This window comes from Lissotriton helveticus, chromosome 2_1 (assembly GCF_964261635.1).
Source record: "Lissotriton helveticus chromosome 2_1, aLisHel1.1, whole genome shotgun sequence".
Classification (NCBI taxonomy): Eukaryota; Metazoa; Chordata; class Amphibia; order Caudata; family Salamandridae; genus Lissotriton; species Lissotriton helveticus.
In genome coordinates, this window is record NC_136059.1 from 1,086,575,421 (window position 1) to 1,086,598,115 (window position 22,695).

The following is a 22,695-nucleotide window of genomic DNA, read 5'->3' on the forward strand; positions in this document are numbered from 1 at the left end:
TATTGCATGCTGAAGGTGTAGATGTAGATCACCTGTTTGGGCTTTCTTATCAATGGCAGCATGACTGCGAGAACTGTAGGGTATCAAGTACTACTAGTGTAGACTCAGAAAGATTTATATATTTAACTTTGCCAGACAGTAAATCAGTCTCCTTTAATAAGCTAGTAAAAGCAGCTGATCACAACATGGAGTGTAGCCAATGTAAATCTGAAATGATGTCAACATTATTTATTCGAACATATGGCCAGTATGTCATTTTAATGTTCCAACGATGTAGGCCTGATGGAACAAAATTGACAACTTTAATTAAAAATGTTGTTGCTTCGCAGTTGTCAATATCAGGAAGGACTTTTGTAACTGCAGCAATTATATATCATGATAGTCCTTCAATAACATCAGGACATTACACAGCTTATTTAAAGTCTAGAAATGGCTGGTCATTCTGCAACGATTCTGTTTTAATTTAAAAAAAAAAATTACCTTTTGACCTTAAAAATTCTTACCTGGTGTTTTTAAAACCAACATTTTAGAGAAGGAATCTCGGGATTTGCTCTGAGGAATTTCAAGAGGTTCTAATGGCTCCTACACGATTTGGCCTTGAGGATAAGTGTAGTACAGAGTCAAAAGTTATTTTTGAGTTTTAAATAGTTCCTGGAAAAAAAGAAGATTTTCTTATAGAAAGTGGTGGGCAGAGATTAGTTGAAGGACAACAGAGTATTTCCCAAAGCAAACGGTGTTCTTACCATAACACTTGACGTCATGGAAAAATAACTGCACTTTGAATGAGTTCAGAAAAACTGTTTCTTTTTATAAGCTAATTCAAGCAGCCAATCAAGACATGGAGTAGAGGGAATGTAAGTCTGCAATGCTGTCTAGATTATTTGTCCAAACTTTTGATTATAATGTCATTTTAAAAATCCAACTATATAAACCTGATGAAAGTAAGTCTTCAACTTTAATTACAAATGTTGTGGCTACACAGTCGTTGATTTTAGGAAGAACATTTGTAACTGCAGCTATTATATGGCATGATGGTCATTTGACAAGATCCGCTTATCACACAGCTTATTGAAAATGTAAAAAAATTTGCTGTTTCGGAAATTATTCCCATTTGACTACGATACAATGTTGCCTTTTTACTTAAAAATATTCTTACTTTCTGTTTTCAGAAAAGAGAATTTAGGGTAGGTAACTGGCGTATAATGATTCTAGGGGTTGATATAATTTTATCTACTGTTTTATATTGCTTTGTGATTAAAAGTGATGTAGAGAATTAAATAATTGTAGTAGTCATAGAGGTAGTGTAAGTCTGCTTCATAGTAAGCAGTATCAGTGTCATAGGAAATGTAGAACATGAGTGAGCAAGAAGGGTAAGATATTACTAGTCCAGGATTGTGAAAGTGATCTTGAACGTTTTCTTTCTGAAAGTTGCGGAAATAGAAAATAACGGGATTTGCTTACAAGAATTCCAAGAGTTATAAATGGCTCTTACATGATTTGGCCTTGTGGAAACGTGTGGTAGAGAGCGAGAAGTCATTTATTGTATGTAACATATTTTTCAAAACGATGGAGGTTTTCTTTCAGAAAGTGGCGGGCTGAAAATAAAAACAGCACAACCGAGTGTAAGCTGTTCATAGGACATCCTTCGACGTCATCATGGAAAGTAAGTTACTTTTGAGGAGTTCTGATTTCTGATTGGTTATGTTATATGGGTTTTTTAAACACAATCATTTTGATTGTGTTTTTTTTTCCCCGCTGTTATACGATGAATACCTTCAAGTCACTGTTTATAGTGAAATTTGATACATTCTGAGAACAGCAAAAATAAACCATTTAACATGTATAATTAATTCTGTACTGTTTGTATTTATGATGTACATTTAGAACTGTGTAGGAGGCATGGAGAAGGTGAGGCTTCTGTAAGTGTCAAAGTTGTTGCATACAGTGCTCACATTCTACGTAGTCTTTCATATGATAGACTACATTTCCACAATGAGATACCTAAGCAAAGGAAACACAGGTGATGTGATTGTGGAATGAGCAAAAAAAATTGCACGTTTTTCAATTATATTACCTGTGTTTCCTAACATTACACATCACATTGTGTAGATGAGGTTTAGGCCTATTCCAGGAGACAGAGGAGGTCTGACATTTGTTCAAGAATGCAGTGGACATGACTCACTTCGTTAGTAGGCCTGCACATGTATTATCTCCTCTATACTCTTCAACAAGCCTAAATTTAATCTGCAACCCTGAGTAGGACTTACCTGAAACAAATCTGTGGATAGGTTACACCTTATCAGCATCTAGAAACAATTATTTAAAATGTTAAGGGCAGTTTTATGAAGGCTGTGTGCCTCTTTTACGCCGCCGTTCCGTCACTTTTGTGTAAAAGATGCACCATGTTGCAAGATAGGCCTCAGTTCATTTCCAGCAAGATACCGTCAGTTTAAAATGTATATAATTAGGACTGTGTAGGGGGTATGGAGAAGCTGAGGCTTCAGTAAGTGTCAAAGTTGTTGCATGCAGTGCGTACTCTTTCATATGCTGGACTACATCTGCACAATGAGATACCTAACCAAAGGAAACACAAGTGATGTGATTGTGAAATGAGCAAAAGAAATTGCACGTTTTTGAAATACATTACCTGTGTTTCCTAACATTACGAATCACATTGTGCAGATGAAGTTTAGGCCTGTCCAGGGAAACAGAGGAAGTCTGAACTTTATTGGTTGGCCTGCACATGTATTATCTTCTCTGTACTCTTCAACAAGCCTAAATTTGATCTGCAACCCTGAGTAGGCCTCACCTGAAACAAACGTCTGGATAGGACACACCTTATTGCCATCCTGAAACAATCATTTAAAATGTTAGGAACAGTTTTATGATGATTGTGCACCTCTTTTGCGCTGCCATTGCGTCACTTTTGTGAGACAACAGCAGTGCAAAAGATGCACCATGTTCCAAGATAGGCCTTACTTCATCTGCATCAAGATACTGTTAGTTTAAAATGTATATCTTTAGGACTGTGTAGGGGGCCTGGAGAAGCAGAAGCTTATGTAAGTGTCAAAGTTGTTGAAAAACTGTTTGTCCTTCAATCTTTTCCCTTGTCTTTTCTAATTTTTAAATACATGTTTTAATATTTTTCAAATGTTTGTTATCTCTTTCACAGATTGAAAGTATAAAAATAACAAGTGACTAAGTTAACGACAATTATAAGGTAAATGTTGTGTACTCTTTTCGTTTCATTTCTATCACATTTAACTACTATTAGTTCCACTGCTTCATTTCTTTAACCCTCACTTTCCTGCCTTTGCTACTTCCCTCATTCCTTTCTCTATTACTCACTTACTCTACTCCTTCCACTCCTTTTCTCAGTCTTTCTCTTCTCATAGTTCCTCACTCTTGTTCACTCACTCCGTCTCTATTACTCTTAGTGTCTCTGACTGATCACTGTTTCACTACTTGTTCATTATGCTTTCTCTGTGTAGTTGAAGCACACTAAGGGGCATATTATGAACACAGCCAATAAAATTATTGCTGTTTTTATCGGCAGAAAACTGCTGCAAAAGCGGTTTTAGCGGCAGTTTTCTGCCGCAAAAGCAGCTTTAGCGACACATTTCTGCCGATAAAAGCTGCAAAACTTTTATTGCCTATGTTGATAATATGCCCCTATGTTATTTAGATTTCTTTGCTGTTTCAATTATTCTTTTTCTGTTACTTCTTCTGTTCTACTTTCTGTTTTTTCTCTCTGTTATTCCACATGTTTTAATCTTATTTTGAACATTCACTCACATTCTCTAAGAAACTCTTTGTTATTCTTCTACTGTCCTTTTTTTCTTTCACTTCCTTATCTATTTTGTTTTTCACAATTATATCCTCTTCCATCTTTTCTTCGGTAAATAAATCTATTAAACAGTATCTCTGGTTTAGTCCCTATAGCTGTCTTTCTTTTAACATTACTCTCTGTTTACTTCCCTTATACTTACTCTTCTTTTTTTTTTTTTTTTTTTTGGTTCGCTCCCGGTTTGCGTACCGGCGAGCGAACCGGGAAGCGAACCAAAAGAAATAGAGCTTGCCAGAGTGCTAAACATTCTAGCAATTTTTTTATAAAGGGGAGGTAGTTCTGAAAAGATCTTTTTTTTTAATGTTTTTGTTGTTTTATATATTTTTTTTATTTTTCTGAAATTTTTTTGTTTTTTTTCGTATTTTTTGAACAATTTTATGTTTTTTTTGGGTTTTTTGGGGGGGAAACAACAAAAAACAGGCATTGGAAAGGGCTCAACAGGAGGAAATGGTATTTTTATTTTTTGGGGCGTTTAGAGCACTTGTGGTTTTCATATGCTCTGTTTATTAAATTAACACTCATATTGCCACATGAGAGTAAGGTACCGCAATATATACAGACTATCTTCATGTGGACAAAGTTTTCCTGAATGTTTGGCACTGTTTCCCGTGCCTCTGGCCCCGACAGAGATACCTGTGCCGATGTCCTGGCCACAGGAGTTGGTGGGTTGTCCTGGAGGTCACGCATCTCTGCCCGGCTGTAATTTAGTGGATGCCACCTCTGCATGTGACGGTGCATAGTATAGTTGCCGTAACTATACTTCTTATCTGTGCCTCTAGATAAGTCCTCTTTGCATATGAGGCACGTCACATACCGAGCATTAACTTTTTTCTCTCCTTCAGGAAAAGAAAAAAACTGCCAAATGAAACTATTTTTATGATGAGATACCCGGGGCTCCTCTTGTAAAAAATGTGTTGCCTGTATTTCCTCTTCCTCTTCTTGATCCTCTTCCTCCTCTGTGTTGGGAAGGAACTGTGGAGGTGGTCCTCTCTTCCTATGAGGAGGTGGTGGTGGTGGTGGGGGTGCACCAGCTGCAGCTACTAGTGAAGCCATTTTCAACTCAGCAAAATAGGTCTTCCTTTCACAAAGTTGAAAGTCAGAGTGAGAAAAAAGGTGGGGGCTTTCATCATTTTGGAAAAAAAATAGTTCTAAACCAATGAAAAGTGTTATTTTTAGGTCACCTGACCTAGCCTTACATCATTATGAAACCAAAAGTGAAATGAACCAATGAAAAGTTTTATTAACAAGTCACATGACCTGTTACGCTGCGGAACGCGCCCCGGATCGCTTCTGGTTCGCGCTCCGGAGCACTTCCGGGTGCGCTAACGCGGCGCGTCATAAGACGCATTACGCGATACGTCGCGCTTTCGCGACGCGCCCCGGATCGCTTCCGGGGAGCTGCGCTTCGCGTCTCAGTTCGCGTACCGGAGCACTTCCAGGTGCGCTAACGCGGCGCGTCATAAGACGCATTACGCAACAACGTGATACATCGCGCTTCCGCGACGCGTCACGATGTGGATTTCTAACGCGGCAGTTGTGCAAACGGAACGTTTACCGGTTCGCGGACCGGGTCGCGGCACCAAATTGAGCTAACGGGAAGCTTCCCGGTTCGCGAACCGGGAGCGAACAAAAAAAATAATAATAAATTTTTTTATTAATAAACATATAAAATATATTTTTTGATTTAAAGAAGAATACATTTTACAGCTTTTGATATTTTCTATTAAAAAACCATTGAAATTCACTGAAAAAACCATAGGTTATAGACCATATATAGTTAGGAATTAGCATTTACAAAACCTTGGAAATTCACTGAAAAAACCATAGGTTATAGACCATATATAGAATTAGCATTTACAAAACCTTATTTTACTCACACAAAACCATTGAAATTCCATATATAGTAAGTTGCACCAACTATATATCGCGCACCCGCAATCCACTGCTGATGATGTCACATATTACATCATTCATGACATGGTCAGTGACATCACTGATGACATCACTGATGACATCTCAAATGACATCACTGATGACATCACTGATAACAACATCCAGTGATTTTATGTTTCTGTAAAGTTTAAATATGTCTTACATATTGAAGAATGAGTGGATGTATAAGTGTCTGGACGAAGGATTTAGTAGGTGCATGACTGACTGTATGAGTGAGTGATTAAATGTGTCTCACTGAGTGCATGGGTTAGTGACTAAACTGTCTTAATTTGTGCATCATTATGTCTGTTGTTCTGTAAACTGCTGCATGTGTTGATCAGTAGCTATATGAGTAACTATATGGGTTATTGATTGATTGTCCAAGTATTTGTATGGGAGACTGAGTGTGTGTGTGGCTGGCTGGGAGGTGTGTGACTCTGTGCAGATCAATGTGTACTTGTATCAATGATTGTATAAGAGAGTAAGTATGTGTTAGTATATGTTTGAAAATGTAAGGTGCTCTATGTTTAACTGTATAGATTAGAAAATGGAAGTGTGATTGATTCTTTACAGGACTGACTAGGTGTGTGAGTAACTCCATGGATGAGTGGCAGAGTGTGAGTGTCTGTATAGGTGTATGAGTGCATATGATAGTGTTGTAAAGATGAGTGATTGTATGTATGAATGATTGTATGGGTGAATGAGTGAATGTGTGTGTAGACGTAAGAATCAGTGAGTGCGTATGTAGTAACTAGTATTGGTGTGTCAATGGTTTCAAAAATTATATTCTGTATTTAACACTCGGTGTAACAGAGGTTATATTAAAGTGTGAGGAGATGCATTGTATTGTCACATTAATGATATCATCATTGATGTGACCATTGATGTCAAATGAGATATCATCAGTGATGTCATCAGTGATGTCATTTGAGATGTCATCAGTGATGTCATCAGTGATGTCACTGACCATGTCATGAATGATGTAATATGTGACATCATCAGCAGTGGATTGCGGGTGCGCGATATATAGTTAGTGCAACTAACTATATATGGAATTTCAATGGTTTTGTGTGAGTAAAATAAGGTTTTGTAAATGCTAATTCCTAACTATATATGGTCTATAACCTATGGTTTTTTCAGTGAATATATATATATATATATATATATATATATATATACATATATATATATATATATATATATTTATATGTATATAGATAAATATTAAAATAATAAATATTACATATATTTAATAAAATTAATTTGAAAAAAAGTATTTAATATACATTTTAACTAATATACCCAAAAACATAATTAAACAATGTTAAACACACATATATAACAATTATATATAGATATATATTTACTTTAAAACAATTAATACACTATTTATTTTAATTCATTTTATATTTTTAAAATATATATATATATTTGTTACATTTTTATATCATTTAAAATTATTTATACATTTACAAATAACATAGAATATATTGAAACAACATCCTGTTATAAATAAAACATTAAACTATTTAAGAATCTTCAAACGTGCATGTCTCACTCCAGTCAGTGCAACAGTTGGGAAAGTGTTGGATAGAGGAGGTGTAAAAACTACTATTCCCACTCCAATGAGTGCAACAGTAAGGAAAGCATTGGATAGCGGAGGGGTAAATATTACTATTCCCACGCCAATGAGTGTAACAGTAGGAAAGTGTTGGATAGCGGAGAGGTAAAAATTATTATTCCCTCTCCAGTGAGTGCAACAGTAGGGAAAGTGTTGGATTGCAGAGGGGTAAAATGTTGTATTCCCACTCCAGTCAGTCCAAATTGAAAACAAACAATATATCAACAACAACAATAAATATTAAAAAACAAAATAAAAAATATATAAATATGTTAAAAATTAAAATACAAATGTATTTAATATTAAAAATTAAAACAATTAAAACATAATATAATGTTATGTACATATGACAAATAGCTACAAATATTATATTAGGTAAAACAAAAAATAATTTTCAAACAATACATATTTTTATTTAGAAATATTTAGAAACAAAAACATGAATTATTACATAAATTTAGTTTTTTGTTTCCTTCCCTCTAACACCACACAAACCATAACCTACATCTAAATGAACAAAAATGTACTTCCTTAATTACATAATTCATTATCAATTAAAGAAATATTATTAAATAAAAAACAAATTAAAACACTTACAAATTAATTAATTTCCCAACATGTACCCCTATAATCACCATGACCCACAGCTAAAATTAAACTGTAAAAATAAATACACAATAAAAATGTATTTTCAATTACAAAACTAATAGTATTTACCAACTAATTATAAAGTAAGTAAACTTAATTTATTCCACATCCTTTACCCCTATAAAACCAAACCCACACAGAAAATAAACAATGTCTATATTTAATTTTGAATTAATTAATTACTTTTCATTAAGTTATCCTTATTTTTTTCAAACCATTTTCCAAATTTTTAGAATTCACCTGCTTCCATGCTTTTAAACTTTGGTTGATTTTTATAATTATCTCCTGCATGTAGGGAACATCCTTAAAAACCATCTGGTAATAGTTTTGCAATTTTCCCATATTGCTCCTTTATTATTTATGATCTTTTATCCTAACCGTTTTATATTCTCTCCAGGAACTGTTCAACATCTCTGAATGGTTCTGATTTGTTGTTTTGAAAAGAGTACTTCTATCACAAACATTTGATAAAGCAAAAATACCTTTGTAGAATGCAAACAAGCTGATATATATGTATTCATAAAATTTCAAATATTAATCAATATCTGTTAACAATAACCGCAATGTTGTACCAACATGTGTAGAATTTGAAAGCCTGTTCCCTTTGTTTGGGCATTCCACAATGGTAACACTTACATCAAGTAACTTAAGTATTTTTCAAATGTCAAAATCTTACATGGATTCAGTACTGAAGCTGCTTATTAGTGTATCACAACCTAAGTATTTACATATGCTGTTGAAGAAATTAATAAATTATTGTTGGGGGATTTACAAACAACTTCTACAGCATAAGTAAATATGTAGGGCTTGATTAATTTATAATTCACCTTATTACAGAGCAGAAAAATATTTAAATGTATTTGCAGTTTCTTTTACCAGTGTGAAAACATTCCAAAAATATGCTGACTTTCACTTTAGTTATAACACAAGGGGGTAAACCCGGAAAATCACTAGGACATGTGTAAAGTTTGGTACATAGAACTAATGGCCCTATTGGACACAATGTTTAAAACAAATACTTTATTATCACCTGTAGAATTAACTCAGAACAATTTCGCAATGAATTCAGTACATTTATTCATGTGGAAGACGTATTCTCATGTTCGCTGAGAATGCAACAAAAGTACATGTTCAACAGATTAAAAAAAAAATCCAACAAAGGTGCCCCAATGGGAAAAGAAAGGTAAGTGCATGTTGTGCAAAAGTGAGGGCAAGTGGGAGAGGGAGGGCAGTGAGCAATATATACATCCAAATCATTTAAAGTGCCAATCCGCCCTATAGTGCATGGCCAGTCTATTCACAACACCATAGTATATGGACACATGGAGAACATATCACTGTTGTTCACAATGAATGGATGAAACATGTATTACACAGTTACTTAAAACTATTTGCAGCATAACAAAAAAACATTTGAAAATCAGAACTTTAAAAATAATTCGTTTGAGATTTTAACTAATTTCATTTCAGGGAAAATACGATTAGAGTTAAAAAGCTAACAAGCAAATAGTTGTATATAAAGCATTATGGAGGAAGTTATTATGTAATTTTTAGAGTATGCCGTGATCCATCCGCAGCAAGTCTATTTTCTCACAGTTGTCAAGATCTTGTTCTTCAGCAAGTCTGGAACGCACATCCTCCATGTATCTCCCGATTCTTGCCAAGTCAGTTGGTAGAATGCGGGACTGCTTCTTTCACTGTCCCAACTCCTTTGTATAGCCATTTTGGCTTTAAAAGCTTTTGACGAGACTGTAACAGACCGGGGCAGCAGTAGGTGTGGGTGGACATTTCCGTTCCGCCCACGGGATCTGCGGAAATTTGCACCTCCCGCAAAGAAGGCGGAAAAACGGGGCAAATTTCTGCACATTCACGGGCAAAACGGAAGTTGGCTGCCCACCTGCCTCCCGCCCGCCTCCCGCCTGCCTCCCGCTTCTCGTCCACCTCGGTTAAAGGCTAAAATACAACTTTACCTTATTGCGCCGCAAACGTCCCCGTCGTGGCTTCATCTTGAAAACTGCGCACGCGCGGGAGCCTGCGCATGCGCAGTCCTGGCGAGGAATGCGCATGCGCAGGCTCCCGCGCATGCCCAGTTTCCAAGATGAAGCCGCGATGGGGAAGTTTGCGGCGGAAAAAAAATAGTTCTAAACCAATGAAAAGTGTTATTTTTAGGTCACCTGACCTAGCCTTACATCATTAGGAAACCAAAAGTGAAATGAACCAATGAAAAGTTTTATTAACAAGTCACATGACCTGTTACGCTGCGGAACGCGCCCCGGATCGCTTCTGGTTCGCGCTCCGGAGCACTTCCGGGTGCGCTAACGCGGCGCGTCATAAGACGCATTACGCGGCAACGCGATACGTCGCGCTTTCGCGACGCGCCCCGGATCGCTTCCGGGGAGCTGCGCTTCGCGTCTCAGTTCGCGTACCGGAGCACTTCCGGGTGCGCTAACGCGGCGCGTCATAAGACGCATTACGCAACAACGTGATACGTCGCGCTTCCGCGACGCGTCACGATGTGGATTTCTAACGCGGCAGTTGTGCAAACGGAACGTTTACCGGTTCGCGGACCGGGTCGCGGCACCAAATTGAGCTAACGGGAAGCTTCCCGGTTCACGAACCGGGAGCGAACAAAAAAAAATAATAATAAAAAAATGTATTAATAAACATATAAAATATATTTTTTGATTTAAAGAAGAATACATTTTACAGCTTTTGATATTTGCTATTAAAAAACCATTGAAATTCACTGAAAAAACCATAGGTTATAGACCATATATAGTTAGGAATTAGCATTTACAAAACCTTGAAAATTCACTGAAAAAACCATAGGTTATAGACCATATATAGAATTAGCATTTACAAAACCTTATTTTACTCACACAAAACCATTGAAATTCCATATATAGTAAGTTGCACCAACTATATATCGCGCACCCGCAATCCACTGCTGATGATGTCACATATTACATCATTCATGACATGGTCAGTGACATCACTGATGACATCACTGATGACATCTCAAATGACATCACTGATGACATCACTGATAACAACATCCAGTGATTTTATGTTTCTGTAAAGTTTAAATATGTCTTACATATTGAAGAATGAGTGGATGTATAAGTGTCTGGACGAAGGATTTAGTAGGTGCATGACTGACTGTATGAGTGAGTGATTAAATGTGTCTCACTGAGTGCATGGGTTAGTGACTAAACTGTCTTAATTTGTGCATCATTATGTCTGTTGTTCTGTAAACTGCTGCATGTGTTGATCAGTAGCTATATGAGTAACTATATGGGTTATTGATTGATTGTCCAAGTATTTGTATGGGAGACTGAGTGTGTGTGTGGCTGGCTGGGAGGTGTGTGACTCTGTGCAGATCAATGTGTACTTGTATCAATGATTGTATAAGTGAGTAAGTATGTGTTAGTATATGTTTGAAAATGTAAGGTGCTCTATGTTTAACTGTATAGATTAGAAAATGGAAGTGTGATTGATTCTTTACAGGACTGACTAGGTGTGTGAGTAACTCCATGGTTGAGTGGCAGAGTGTGAGTGTCTGTATAGGTGTATGAGTGCATATGATAGTGTTGTAAAGATGAGTGATTGTATGTATGAATGATTGTATGGGTGAATGAGTGAATGTGTGTGTAGACGTAAGAATCAGTGAGTGCGTATGTAGTAACTAGTATTGGTTTGTCAATGGTTTCAAAAATTATATTCTGTATTTAACACTCGGTGTAACAGAGGTTATATTAAAGTGTGAGGAGATGCATTGTATTGTCACATTAATGATATCATCATTGATGTGACCATTGATGTCAAATGAGATATCATCAGTGATGTCATCAGTGATGTCATTTGAGATGTCATCAGTGATGTCATCAGTGATGTCACTGACCATGTCATGAATGATGTAATATGTGACATCATCAGCAGTGGATTGCGGGTGCGCGATATATAGTTAGTGCAAATAACTATATATGGAATTTCAATGGTTTTGTGTGAGTAAAATAAGGTTTTGTAAATGCTAATTCCTAACTATATATGGTCTATAACCTATGGTTTTTTCAGTGAATATATATATATATATATATATATATATATATATATATATTCATATGTATATAGATAAATATTAAAATAATAAATATTACATATATTTAATAAAATTAATTTGAAAAAAAGTATTTAATATACATTTTAACTAATATACCCAAAAACATAATTAAACAATGTTAAACACACATATATAACAATTATATATAGATATATATTTACTTTAAAACAATTAATACACTATTTATTTTAATTCATTTTATATTTTTAAAATATATATATATATTTGTTACATTTTTATATCATTTAAAATTATTTATACATTTACAAATAACAGAATATATTGAAACAACATCCTGTTATAAATAAAACATTAAACTATTTAAGAATCTTCAAACGTGCATGTCTCACTCCAGTCAGTGCAACAGTTGGGAAAGTGTTGGATAGAGGAGGTGTAAAAACTACTATTCCCACTCCAATGAGTGCAACAGTAAGGAAAGCATTGGATAGCGGAGGGGTAAATATTACTATTCCCATGCCAATGAGTGTAACAGTAGGAAAGTGTTGGATAGCGGAGAGGTAAAAATTATTATTCCCTCTCCAGTGAGTGCAACAGTAGGGAAAGTGTTGGATTGCAGAGGGGTAAAATGTTGTATTCCCACTCCAGTCAGTCCAAATTGAAAACAAACAATATATCAACAACAACAATAAATATTAAAAAACAAAATAAAAAATATATAAATATGTTAAAAATTAAAATACAAATGTATTTAATATTAAAAATTAAAACAATTAAAACATAATATAATGTTATGTACATATGACAAATAGCTACAAATATTATATTAGGTAAAACAAAAAATAATTTTCAAACAATACATATTTTTATTTAGAAATATTTAGAAACAAAAACATGAATTATTACATAAATTTAGTTTTTTGTTTCCTTCCCTCTAACACCACACAAACCATAACCTACATCTAAATGAACAAAAATGTACTTCCTTAATTACATAATTCATTATCAATTAAAGAAATATTATTAAATAAAAAACAAATTAAAACACTTACAAATTAATTAATTTCCCAACATGTACCCCTATAATCACCATGACCCACAGCTAAAATTAAACTGTAAAAATAAATACACAATAAAAATGTATTTTCAATTACAAAACTAATAGTATTTACCAACTAATTATAAAGTAAGTAAACTTAATTTATTCCACATCCTTTACCCCTATAAAACCAAACCCACACAGAAAATAAACAATGTCTATATTTAATTTTGAATTAATTAATTACTTTTCATTAAGTTATCCTTATTTTTTTCAAACCATTTTCCAAATTTTTAGAATTCACCTGCTTCCATGCTTTTAAACTTTGGTTGATTTTTATAATTATCTCCTGCATGTAGGGAACATCCTTAAAAACCATCTGGTAATAGTTTTGCAATTTTCCCATATTGCTCCTTTAATATTTATGATCTTTTATCCTAACCGTTTTATATTCTCTCCAGGAACTGTTCAACATCTCTGAATGGTTCTGATTTGTTGTTTTGAAAAGAGTACTTCTATCACAAACATTTGATAAAGCAAAAATACCTTTGTAGAATGCAAAAAAGCTGATATATATGTATTCATAAAATTTCAAATATTAATCAATATCTGTTAACAATAACCGCAATGTTGTACCAACATGTGTAGAATTTGAAAGCCTGTTCCCTTTGTTTGGGCATTCCACAATGGTAACACTTACATCAAGTAACTTAAGTATTTTTCAAATGTCAAAATCTTACATGGATTCAGTACTGAAGCTGCTTATTAGTGTATCACAACCTAAGTATTTACATATGCTGTTGAAGAAATTAATAAATTATTGTTGGGGGATTTACAAACAACTTCTACAGCATAAGTAAATATGTAGGGCTTGATTAATTTATAATTCACCTTATTACAGAGCAGAAAAATATTTAAATGTATTTGCAGTTTCTTTTACCAGTGTGAAAACATTCAAAAAATATGCTGACTTTCACTTTAGTTATAACACAAGGGGGTAAACCCGGAAAATCACTAGGACATGTGTAAAGTACGGTACATAGAACTAATGGCCCTATTGGACACAATGTTTAAAACAAATACTTTATTATCACCTGTAGAATTAACTCAGAACAATTTCGCAATGAATTCAGTACATTTATTCATGTGGAAGACGTATTCTCATGTTTGCTGAGAATGCAACAAAAGTACATGTTCAACAGATTAAAAAAAAATTCCAACAAAGGTGCCCCAATGGGAAAAGAAAGGTAAGTGCATGTTGTGCAAAAGTGAGGGCAAGTGGGAGAGGGAGGGCAGTGAGCAATATATACATCCAAATCATTTAAAGTGCCAATCCGCCCTATAGTGCATGGCCAGTCTATTCACAACACCATAGTATATGGACACATGGAGAACATATCACTGTTGTTCACAATGAATGGATAAAACATGTATTACACAGTTACTTAAAACTATTTGCAGCATAACAAAAAAACATTTGAAAATCAGAACTTTAAAAATAATTCGTTTGAGATTTTAACTAATTTCATTTCAGGGAAAATACGATTAGAGTTAAAAAGCTAACAAGCAAATAGTTGTATATAAAGCATTATGGAGGAAGTTATTATGTAATTTTTAGAGTATGCCGTGATCCATCCGCAGCAAGTCTATTTTCTCACAGTTGTCAAGATCTTGTTCTTCAGCAAGTCTGGAACGCACATCCTCCATGTATCTCCTGATTCTTGCCAAGTCAGTTGGTAGAATGCGGGACTGCTTCTTTCACTGTCCCAACTCCTTTGTATAGCCATTTTGGCTTTAAAAGCTTTTGACGAGACTGTAACAGACCGGGGCAGCAGTAGGTGTGGGCGGACATTTCCGTTCCGCCCACGGGATCTGCGGAAATTTGCACCTCCCGCAAAGAAGGCGGAAAAACGGGGCAAATTTCCGCACATTCACGGGCAAAACGGAAGTTGGCTGCCCACCTGCCTCCCGCCCGCCTCCCGCCTGCCTCCCGCTTCTCGTCCACCTCGGTTAAAGGCTAAAATACAACTTTACCTTATTGCGCCGCAAACGTCCCCGTCGTGGCTTCATCTTGAAAACTGCGCACGCGCGGGAGCCTGCGCATGCGCAGTCCTGGCGAGGAATGCGCATGCACAGGCTCCCGCGCATGCCCAGTTTCCAAGATGAAGCCGCGATGGGGAAGTTTGCGGCGCAATAAGGTAAGTTTTATTTAAGTTGTATTTTAGCCTTTAAATATATTTTATTAAGGTGTGCGGGAGGCGGGCGGGAAGCGGGCGGCGGGTGGTCGGGCTCGCGTAACGGACATATAGCGGAGAGGTACGGAGATTGGTTCAATCTCCGTGCCTCTCCGCGATAGTCCCTTCCGCGACTGCCACCCTCCCCTAGGCAGCAGCACATCAGGTGTAGTAATGGTTGTGTTTAAAATTACAAATTCTACAGCTGATTTTGTGATCAAGGGATTTCCACCAGGGATTCAGTACTTTAATTGGGAGAGGCACTAGTCTGGCCGACTGAATGTTTTTTAGAGCCTTCTTCCCCAAGGCTTGATGAAGGTAAGGCTGGGTTTTCTGCTCTATATATGTTGCAATCTTCCCAGATAGATCTCCTCCAGTTTCAAAATGTTCTAAGTCAATTTTTCGTGACAATTGATGGCATTGTTTATAGATTGCATTTTTGATAGCCGGGTAGTTTATGTACTCTTGACCCCAATTCTGTGTCGCCACGTCTAAAATTTCTACTGCTGCCTACAAATATAATTGCCATGGGTTGGTTGGCCCTCCGTAGATGGATTTTAGCATGCTCTTCAAGCTTCCATACGGAGCTTTAAGTAGTTGATAATAGTATTTTGCATGCACACCCAAACAGCTATTGCAGGTGTATTTTGGTAGCTTGAATATGCGTTTTTATGCCTGGCATTGCGCTTTTTCCATCACTGTGTCCAATTTGTCTGGAAATGCCAGCTGTGCATACCCCACAATTGCCCTTATTTTAGATTGGAACACCTTTCTGATTGGGATGGTCATTGGACTTTGCATTTTCTCCTGTAATTTGCACAGGGCGTAGATTTTAGACTGTACTTTAGATTTCATTTTGTGTAGATGCAAAGTCAGCACTGGAGGTAATTATAAGACTTTGAAACCGCGATTATCCACGTGCCATTTGAGGATTTTTTTTTACTGCAATGCCCACTAGATCGTTCGCATATTGTAAAATTCAGAGTCTATTGGCTCCAATTTTGGGGACTGCAAGGTTGGCGTTATGGAGCATCTTGCCCAGGTCTGCTGTATATAAGTTGAAAAGTGTTGAGGCTAGTATGCATCCCTGTTTTAGGCCACGATTTGTGCAACACTTTTTTGTTGTAGTGTTGTTTGCTAATTTGAATTTGATCCAAGTGTTACTGAATAGCGAGATAATGGCATAAAGGAGGCCTGATGGAATTTGCCAGTTGCGCAATTTAGACCAGAGCTTGCATCATGGCACCCCGTCGAAGGATGCTGAATAGTCTACGAAACAGGCAAAGACTGTTTATTTGTTTTTGACATTAGCTTGCTGGGCTAAGTACGATATGGCCATGATGTGATCGATTGTCGATCAACCTTTGAAGAACCCTGTTTGATGGGGGGAAGGATTTTGTTTTCTTCGACCCATCTGTTTAATTCTGTCAATAGGGTACTTGCATAAGCTTTCCCTTCGATGTCCAGGAGGGCGATTAATCTGTATTTTTTTGGTTCTTTGTTATCACCTTTCTTGTATATAGGTTGTAAAATTGACCCGCGCCACGAGTCTGGCACTCTGGGATGTAGTCGGCATTCAGTGAATAGATTGGACAGGACTCTCCCCCAGTATGCTAGATCTTCCCTAAACATAACGCCTGGGAGGGCATTCGGCCCTGATGCCTCATTTTTTCGTATCTTTTTTACTACTTTTTCAACAGCTGTGCCGTCTTGGTCTTCAGAAGTAGGTTCCACTACGTTGTTTATACTCTCCATGGAGCATTCCACACTACATCTGAGTTCAATACAGCCTGCCTTTTCCACATAAATTGTGAAAACATATCTCAACCATGAGTCGGCATGGACAGAGTTACGCCGGTCCACTTTTTCATTGCCCAACCGAGCTATATATTGCCAGAGTTGTTGGTGTTTATGAGACTTTGTTAGCTCATGGATCTTGATAGATTCTTTCTCTTGCTTGTTCTGCTTGAGTGTCCATAGCAAATACTTCTGCTCATTATGCAGTTCATTGCGCTTATCCAGTGTTCTTTGCGTGCCCACAATCTTATGAGCTCTTTTTGCCTTATTTAGGTTACCTGTTTTGTCACTAAGTTTTGTGTTATTAGACAAGGTCTTTGTGATGGGTTTCTCTTTTACTTTGAGGTCAGTTTGCTTGATGTTGTTCAGAGCTGCTTTCAGGGCAGAGGTCCACTCTGACCAGTTTTACATACTGGGCTTGAGATCTGGTTGGTTGCCTGTGCCTTCCTGTTCATCTTTCCATGCCTTAAATGCAGTAGCCTGGTGCTTGTGCCATTGTATTCTTCGGACTAGGGCATATTCCTCAATGCCTATTGATTGAGCTACCATGATGCTCAATTCCCGTTGTGTCATAGTAATTTGCAGTTCCACCTGGAGTATTGCATGATCGCTAGTATCATCTGCGTTGATTTCATAGTGAACAATTTTGCAAACAAGTTATTGAAAGTTCTTTCAACGCTAGTTAAGTGCATCTCTTGCTCAGCTTCGTTCCCATGTGGTGCAGACTGAAATTCCCCACAATCAGTTTGGATGGTAACAAGTACATGCATAAGATTTCCTGTATTGTTTTAATCATAGGTTTTGTGGCCTCTAATTTCAACTGACCAAATGCATTTAGATATACGTTAATTTTGAGCAGTGAAGCACTTTCTTCCCCATCCCCTTTTCCCTCAACTACAAGTGCCTCCAGCATGTTTGAGTCAGTATTTATGATCCTTGCTGTCAGTTGTTTTGTATGTTTAACATAAATCGAGATCCCACCTGATGGTCTTCCGTACCGGTTGTATTTAGTTGCTAGTTTATGGAAACCAGCATAGTCTTCCAGATGTACCGGCTCTGTAGCCCAGGTTTCTTGCAGACATAAAATATCGCCTTTGCACAGTTTATTTATTGCTGTCAATTGTTTCAGAGTTTTTTGTATCCCTGCCACATTCCAGGAGACAATTTTAAGACTATGTCGTGTGTTGTGAATACGGCTTGGAGTGCTAATATTTACAGTTGTTGACAATTTTGTATTGAGCTTCTTTTGTGGGTCCCCCGAACGATCAGCGATGTGCTCTTTTGCGGCAGGTATGGCAACTGCAACTCTGTGTTTCACTGCTAGTCCTGTTGTATTGCTCCCTCCATTGATTTTTCTGAGGTGCCACATCTTTTACTATTCTGTTTATGTTTGTCTCCTCCTGTGTTCTGACTGATATACTTAGGTTTTTGTAATTCTGATCTAGTTGTATTTTTGAGGTACCTTTCAAAAAACTGTACCTTAACTTTCTTTGTGTAGTTGGCGGTGTTTGATGGTTCAAGTAAAATTAGCGGATGTTTTTCTTGCTCAGGTACCATTATTGCTATTCCCCACTTTTTAAAGATTTATTTTTCCATGAGCACCGCTTCTGGAATGTGATGATTTATCCAGGTAAGTATTTTCCTGGGGGTGAATCTTTATCCCTTGGTTCAAAATGAACACTCACCATGTCTACACTTGTTATTTTAGACAGTGATGGTATGTGTTGAAGGAGCCTTAGTGGGTTTCCCCGGTTTAATGTATCATGCCTGCCCTTTGATTTATAAAGTGGTTGAAAGATACTTTGGTGTGTATTACTTGTGGAGTTTATTGCCAGACACACTCTGTGGATGTTTAGTTCCTTCGCACGTTATCTCTCCAGAAGGTGTATTGCCAAACACAGGCTGAAGTTGCTTCTTTCCTTCACCAGTTATCCATTTTATCCAGGCTGATCACTGTTGTGACTGGTGGGCCCCTCTTCGCTGTCTCCCCTTGTTCAAATTTCTCCTGTATTTCTCAGGTAGCTAATTCAGTTGTGATATTCGCCATAGCAGGACCATCTCTTGACGGTTCATTTGCTTTTGGCATCTTAGTGAAGATTGGGTATGGTTTTTTGTTCAGTTGCAAGTCCTGCTTTTGAGTTGATTTTATTGCTGGTTCAATCGAGGCGTATGTTGACTGCCCCCAGCTTTTTATAATTTGTGTGATCTTTTCGTACATCTGTTGTTTTCTTGGCCTTTTCTTCATGCGTCGTGTCAGGTTCACCTAAGTAAGTTGGGTTGAGTTTTCCTGCTTGTCCTCTGTGTGTGGTTTTTCTATGCTGACCATCAATTCATTATCAAATGCAGAGTCTGTTTGTGCTCACCTTGCTTGAATCCTCCTTCATAGTGTTATGCTGAGACCTGACAAGTATTTTTTTGGAGTCATCATTAGTTACTTTGATCTTTAGATCCTCAATGATAGTGGTCAGGACTTCCGGTATTGTTGCTAATTTACCAATTGTTGGGCAACAGGCACACACCATATTTAGTGCAGTTGCGTAAGCCGGAGCCCGCATGATTAAGGAGTTCAAATTGACCAATTTTTCATCAATCCCTGATATTGCTTTTGCCATGATATTAAGCAGGTCTACTTGGACATCCATCTTATTTGATCGATAGTTTAGTGCCTCTAATGTAAGTTGTGACGTTTTCAAAAAGATATCCCATATGGTTCCTCAGTCGGTTGCTGGCACTCTGTTGGTTGCTGACACTGAGTTGTTGATGTCAGGGATTCAACAGGGATTCATGCCCCTGTGCAGATAGATGCTAAAATTTGTTTCGCTCGTTGCTTTGACACAAGTTTGTGTACTTTCATTGCTATTGGGCATCCTATTGGGCATCTTGTGAACCTCTGGCTCTTCCACTGTGTTCTGGAATGCCATGCATTTGATGCTCAAACTTGGGTTATCTCCTTCTGCTGCTTCCTTTATATTATTCCGTGGTATGGGTGACTGATTTAGCGGTGGTGGTTTTAAGATTTTAGTTTTTTTACTGGAGCCTGGATGTTTTGAGCTACTTCCACATGGTGTATTTCCTATGATGGTTGATTATTGATTTTTAGTTGTACCTCGATTGGTTGTTGAACCCCAATTGTCAGAGATTATTCTTGAGTTATTTGCAACAGTGGATTTTGGATGCCTCTGTAAGGTGTTTAGTCGATTGTGGGGATTGTTCTCTAGTTGTAAGAAGATCAAAGTCCGTAATGGGTCCCCATAAGTTATCTTTGTGTTCCGTTGATTCTTGTTCTGACAGAACCCCAATTGAACTTTTGGTCCATTTTGTATCATTTGTATAATTAATTTGGGTGTTCCTTGTTGTTGTTTTCATTGTTGGTGTGATTGGTACTGGTAATTGGCCTTGTTCCTCTTGATTAGTAAGCATTGCTTCCCCTGGATCTTTTAAAAAGTTAAGCTTGCTCTGTGCGTTGATTGATTTTGCAAAGATTTAAAATACTGGGGAGATTAATATTGGAGCCTCCCCCTCAATTTTTGCTTTATTGATCTTTGCCGTCAGTCCGTGTTTTTTTCTCCTTTTTATTGGAGGGAAGGGTGCTCCATCTTGTCCTGACCGCATAGTTCGTCCCCTTTCTTTTCTTTCTAATTTCTTTTTTCCTTTTTTCCTTGGATATTCTTTTGACTCTTTTGATTTCTGTTTTCATTTTTTTCCTTTTTCGCCCCCCCCCTTTTTTGTTATTAGATTGTTTCCCTATCTCAGTGTTCACCAGGCCAAGAGTGTGATCGCCGACTGTCCCGGTAGCATCCACAGAGAGCAAACACCTAGGCCCCCTAAATAAATATCACTTTCTTTTTCTTCACTGTGTTTGATTGTGTTTACTTTTTCTGATTCACTTTATAGCAGCCACTAAAGGGGTGTGGCTGGAGTGCCAAAGACCCTGAATCGATCTCCAGTCCACTGCACCCTATGGTTACCGCAGACTCATGGCACACTTATGGCAAACCTCAATGGCAGTCCAGCAGAGGAAGTCCCACTGGGGCCTCCCCAGATATCCCACCAGGCCTGTCACACCCTATCAGCCCATGAGATTAACAGGTGCGGGCTCCCACACCCCCACTCCTCTCACCCACTTGTTCACGGTTCACAGCCGGTGATCCTGGGTTCTGGGCACTAGGTCCAAGCCCTGGATGGGACTGGGTGAACCTGAGACCAGCTGGCAGGCTCATGGCACACAGCTCACACTGCTCACAGCTAGCTCATGGCTTTCTCATGTCCAGCTCTCATAGCCACTGCAGTGGTGGTCCTGGGGTGATCAGGAGGCCAAGCAAGACCAGGACTAGCCCAGCTGCCAGCAGAACTTGGTCAAAGCCAAGCCCCAAGCCCGTAGCCCAGCGTCTCAGTCCGATCTTGCTCCAGTGCACATCCAGCACACCGAGTTTTTTTCAGCTCACCATGGCAGCCACGCTACATCCCTTTCCGCCGCCGTTTCCTGCTGAGTGTTACAGCCGTGCACTCAAAATCTTTGCTCTCTGACCGCGCACTCTGGCCCCATGCTCTCAAAGTCCCCAAAGAAGTGAGGCCATTAGCGGGGGGAGCAACGGGTTGCCGACTACAAGCCGTCAACAGAGCTGTTCACAGAGCCTTTCAACAAGGCAGCGGATGTCAAACGAGCGGCAAGCAGCAACCACAGACCTCCGGCAGTGGCAGGGGAGCAGTAAGCAGGAACAGCGAGTAGCTCCTCCTCTTCCTCCGTAGCTCTCAGAGTTGACTCACAATGGTAAATGAAATGTATAGCCATCAACGTTTCAACCCTGGGGATGAATGTAGGTAGCTGAAGTTCATACAATAGGGTCTTCATCAGGACCAACTATGGGGCACCTAGGAATAGTTAAGAGACCTCCATTAGGTACAGGTGATGAAACATTGAATGAATGTAATCACTGTTTGAGGTATGGGTAAAGAATAATTTTACCCTTTAACCCTTTAACCACCAGGAGCATATAGTGGTAAGTATAAAGTAGATGGGCCCTCAGGCGGCGATGTCAGGAAAGGATGTAGAGTTTGTGTCTTAAAAAACATATAGGTAAAATTCAGCACATGTAGTGTTTTGGGGCTATGAATAGTCAAAGATAGACTGAATATCAATGGTCCCCAGACACAGTGAATAATCACTTATTTGTTGAAGCAGAATATTTAAGATCTTAGGCTTCAATTAATCTAAATCCCAAGTATCTAAAATGAGAATAAGAGACAATGAATTGTTAGTCTCCACCACCCAAAATAGGATGTTTGGATTTATAAAGTTAATAAATGCGTCCCTTTGGACTCAGCATAGTTCACATACCTTCGGAGAGCGACTCACATCTGTCTCGCTATACCGAAGACAGAACACTGACCTGGCAGTTTGTTAAATACCGGCTCATGCAGCTAGACAGGGCACGCGTGTTACGCTCCGGCGAGCAGCAGCAGAGTGCTGCTCACATGGAGCCAACGTGTCAAAGGGAT